This window comes from Lipotes vexillifer, unplaced genomic scaffold, assembly GCF_000442215.2.
Source record: "Lipotes vexillifer unplaced genomic scaffold, Lipotes_vexillifer_v1.1 scaffold285, whole genome shotgun sequence".
Taxonomy (NCBI): domain Eukaryota; kingdom Metazoa; phylum Chordata; class Mammalia; order Artiodactyla; family Lipotidae; genus Lipotes; species Lipotes vexillifer.
In genome coordinates, this window is record NW_006788807.1 from 758013 (window position 1) to 763218 (window position 5206).

The window sequence follows — 5206 nt, forward strand, 5'->3', positions numbered from 1 at the left end:
CCATGTTGGTTCAGAAATATTTCTATTGCATGCTGCTTCGACATAACTAATCTTTACGCATTTAATACCTCAGAGTGGGTAGAATCTAAGTACTGGGTTCTCCTCTAATTTGTCTTTCGTAATTAAGAAAGGGTGCGGGAATCTTGCGCCTTCTGGAGTCTGTAAGCAGTGGTCTGGCACACACTGCCTCACTGTTCCCTGTGCCCATGCCCCTACAAACCGGTTACTTTAGGGCAGCTGCCAATTATAACGGATGAGTCAGCCGCTTGTTACAGGTAGGGGACATTCCATCTCTTCATTAGGTAATTTCCCCCTTTCTTACTCTCCTGGTTCTTTAATCACCTCGAGTTGTTTGTACTATAACAAGAGCAAGAAAAATCTCATATCTTTATATACACCCTTTGCAACTCCATTTTTGTAGTTGGGAGATAAATATTTGAGGGGAGAGAAGCATCTTAAGGGTATAAGAACAAGTAATAAGGCCTAATTTAGAAGGTGGTCAGATCTACATTAAGAAAGATGTGAACCCCCTACCTAATGGGGGGGGGTGGTATGTGTGTGTTTGGACTTTTTATAAAGTGTACAATAAAATAATCCATGCTCTACTATGGAGTGTTTTTGTGGGAAACAAGGCCAGGTGCGCCCTGAGACTGCAGTTACAGCTAAGCCTTGGGGGTGGTGAGGGCTTTAGTATCTGCCAAGCGTTGTCCCAGCCTCTGTTCTAATCTTAACAGTTTAGAAGACTACAGACCTGTTTTTAAGGGTATATCTGTCCCATCATTGGTGTGACTGAGCCTTAAGGTGGTGCCTGCCAGGTTTATGTCTATTGTAATTATTCGAAAGATACTTTGAGACTATGTAAAAAGTTTACCCACTGCTTTTAGCCTGTTTTAATCAGCTGTAACTGGTGTGAGGGTTGTAAAACTCTGGTTTTGGACACCATAGGTGACTTTTTCTGATGTTAAACTGATGCCGAAGTCTTGCCCTCACAGCCAGTTACAGTGACTGAAATTTACTAAACGAGCCTAGACACAGTAATTTCTGCTCCCTTCACGTAAAGCGTTTGGGAGGCGTGGTGCAGGAAGCGAGTGCATTTAAATAAGCTGTGCTCCAGTCTGGGTTCCTAACCACATCTTGGTTCCTGCACACCTGTCACCCCTGGATCCCCCTCAGTAACACAGGCGTCATGTGGCGTTGGGGTGTGCAACTCTGCCTAGTGTGCCTGGGTCACAGCTGGTCCCAGGAGTTCTGGCTATGGCTCGCCTTGCCTCAGCCCTTGACTGGGGGCCACTTTGGACTAGGTCTGTTGCTGGATGTGAAACAGGTGGTTGGGACGCTGGGGTCCAAGTCCCAGCCCTGCTTGGTGGCTAAGGGGGCACCCTTCTGAACCAGACAGATCTGTAAGGTGCAGCAGTGCTTAAAACTAGGTGCCCCTCAAGTTAATTTTATACGAGTGATCTCAGAGTGTGTTTACCTTCTGCACTAAAGTCTTCATGGGCCTGCTGGTCATTCATGAAACTGCACGGGGTTCTGGGCGGGTGAGGGTGTTTCTAGTCCTCCCCCCTTCCCTGCCCACGTCGTCCAGTGGAGGCATTGCTGCCTTTTCAAACCTGGACTCTTCTGAGGAGCCAGGCGACCTGGCTAAGAGGGAGCCAACGCCCTGATGCAGGAAGGCAAGGCTCGGTGTGGGCTGGGTGCTGACATCTATGTGCCGCCTGGGGGGCGGCGGAGGGTGCAGACCCAAGGGAGGGGCTACCTTGTGCAGCCTCAGCAGGAGGAGAGCCAAGGGGGAAACTTACAGCTGCCCAGGCACCTTCCAGGGGCACAGGTGGGCACAGGGCATTATAAAATGCTTTTCCTCAAGCCCATGGGTGAATTGGGGCCACTTCTGAGTGGTGTGTGGGAGGCTTTTGTTGGGGTGTTCTGAAAGCTTCAGTGAGTGTGCTGTAGGGTTGAGGATTGCTCTGAGAGACCTGGTGGCTAGTGACCCTTCTGTACCACATACAGTGCATGTCAGGTACTGCCTTTGAGGTTCATCTGAGGTGATGCCTAGACCCAGCTCTGTAAGATGTGGTTTCCATTTGGAAGTCACCTTGCACCGTCAGCTTCCACCTGTAGGGGCAGAGGCACCCAGAGCCCACACGTGCCCTCAGCTTGTGGGACAAAAGGGGCAGCCCGGTGTCTGCAGAGTTGTTTCCGATGGTTTCTTCCCAGAGCAGCAGCCCTCTCTGGGTGACCCAAGACACTCTCTGTTGCTGAGGCTGCTCCTTGGCGTTCTGGGACTGGTGTCAGACAGATGGGAGGTCATGGGTTCAGAGCTGGGCCGTGTGACAAGTCTGGAAGGAAGGCAGGGAGCACCACAGCTGGGCAGGGGCCGGTTATGAGCTTGAGAGACAGCAGGGAGCTGAGCGGTCCAGGAGGAGCCTCCCCCAGCCCTGTTCCCCATGCCCCTCAAAACAGATGCACGGCTCCCCTTGCTTGGGTGGGCAGAGCAAAGTGACTCCTTATTGCAGGTTTAGTTTGTTGCCATTCAAAAGGCATTTAATTTCTGTTTTTAATCTTTACTTCTGACTACCAAAAAGGAATTCAGACAATACAAACTAAACTAGGAAGTAAAAATCCTATTTTACCACATCCCATAAAAGTCAGTTAATATGTTTCTGATTTTCCCCCTACCTATGTAGGTAGTGTATTTTACAGAGAACGGTTCAGGATGCCAGAGTAGGGCTTGGTTTCTAGAGGTTCCTAACCGTTGAGTACCTTCTCTCTCCCTTTGGAATGGTCTCTGTGGTCCAGAGGCTTGGACACCTTTTGTTTCTTTGTCCTTCCACTGCCAGTCCCACCAGAAAGAGGGCAGGACCCCCTGGAGGTCAAGTGTGGAGGAAGTGAGGGTTTCTTGGCCTTCCCACCCTCGGGCGTCTCTTCAGCAATCTTTTTTACCATCCTGCAAAGTCTTCAATTGTTAAGCCAAAGACTTACATAGCCATTTTAGGAAGATTTTAATTTTAATTGGGTCTTACTTTCATGCTTTACAAAACCTCTTTTTAAAGCTTGTTAAATTGTGAGACCTGTAATCTTCAAAACACTCAGAAAAAAGGAGAGCCCATAATCCCAGCCCACAGCCATTTTATTTCTGATGGCTGCCTTCCAGCTCTTGCATTAATTTATCTGGTGCACCCTCAGCTGAAGGAGGATTTTTTAGCATCAGTCAAAGGGGAGAGGCTTGCGGGGTGGGGATAGGATTTCCGCTGAAGCTTGCTGCACAGATTATGTAGTGGAAGGCTGGCCAGATGCTTAACGTTTCAGGAACTATTTACTGGCCTCATTTTTTAACTGCCACTCTGCAGACTTGTCATTTTGGTGGAGTTTGGAGATGGAATGGAGATTGTGTGTCTGTACTTTGCCATGTCCCCTCACACTCCAGAATCACAGGAGGGGACTCTGCCTGCTCTGGATGATCAACCTAAGACAGGGCAAGATTCCGGGACAGCAAATTACAACGCTGCTGCTGGGCTTAGGCTAGTACCAATTTCCCCAGATTCAGGCCTGGTACACGTGCTAATTCCTGGCCTAGTGGTGGGAATTCCAACACCACAGTGGCTTGTCCTGTCTGAGGAAGGGAGGTTCCTGCAAAGCAGCTGAGCAGGTTGCTCAAGGGTGAGTCAGCCTTTGGCTCCAGCAGAGGCTCTTGGGGCCTCCCTGTCCTCGGGGTTGATCGTATCACGAGCCCATTTGGTCTTGTTGGGAGGCATGTGGCATGGATTTGGGGGCAGAAAAAGTGGCCAGAGGAGGGGGGGGGAGGAAAAGGGATCCTCAGGAGACGAGGGGAGAAGCAGCCAATGAGCGCCCACAAACAGGTGATGGATAAAGCCCATGTCGAGAGGGAAACTCTGGAAACGCCTGCTCAGAAGCCTGTGGGGCTTGTGCAAGTGTTTTTCTAGAGTCTGGTTTTTGTCTTTGGGCCTGTTCACACCGCCTGCAAAGCGCTTGTCCCACTGAGGGGGGGTGGGGACAGGCCAGCATGGGGTGCTGTCGCGAGGGTCCTTGTTGGGTAAGCAGAGAGGAGGTGGGCAGGGGCCAGGATTGTCAGGGAGCCTCTGCATCACCAGCACTGGCAGCCACGTGCTGGACGAGCTCACGGTCCCCCACTTCGCTCCTAACGTTTCAGTTTAAAAGCTGAATCTGATCATTACCCTCATCCACAAAACACCCTTCCAGGATGCCCCCATCTGATGCAACATAAAGGCGCAAGTCCTTCCAACGACTGCAAGACCCCACCTGATTGTAGACCCCACCCTGAGGTGGTATTTTTCAACAGGTGTCCACGTCCCCTGTGTGCTTCTGTAATGTGACTGCCTGGCACAGGAATTTAATTCCCCTCCCCTTGAACCTGGGCTGGCTTTAGTGACACGTTTGTAATCCATAGAATGGGACAGAGTGACACTGTGGGTGGGGTGGGGGTGGAACTTCCCGGTAGGGACCAGAGGAAGCCTTGCTCTCTCTCTTGCCTCTGGTCTCTGTCTCTGTCTCCAGCTGCTGTGCTGGGAGAAGCCAAGCCACATGCAGGAGAGGTCATGGATCCCAGCTAAGCCCAGCCTTCAAGCCATCCCAGCCCAGGAGGCAGACAATAGAACTTACCGTGTGATGGGAAGGTTCTGTCTGTGCGGTCTAGCGAGGTGCCTGTCGGCCACATGGTAGTTCTGGTGTAGAGAAAACACAGAACACCCTGTCAAATTGTTTCTGAATTCAACACTACTTATTTAGTGTAAGTATGTCTCATGCAATATTTGGAATATATTTATACCAAAACAGTTATGTGTTGTTTTTCAGATATCCAAATTTACTGGGCATCCTGCATTTTTATTTGCAAAGTCTGGCACCCGAAATGCAGCTAGTACAACTGAGGAAGTGACTTTTCTTTTTTCTTTCCCATGGCTTGTGGGATCTTGGTTCCCCAGCCAGGGATCGAACCTGGGCCACGACAGTGAAAGCACTTGAGTCCTAACCACTGGACTGTCAGGGAATTCGCAGGAAGTGACTTTTCAATTTTTAAAAATTTGAATAAACAGCCACATGTTCCTGGTGGCTGCTGTATTGGCCAGTGTCCTCTAGAGAAAGCCACATCCAGTCATTTACCCCAGGACAGTTGGGGCCTCAGATGATGTGTAAGAGAGACAAGCTGTCCCACTAGGCCCTGAGTCCTTGA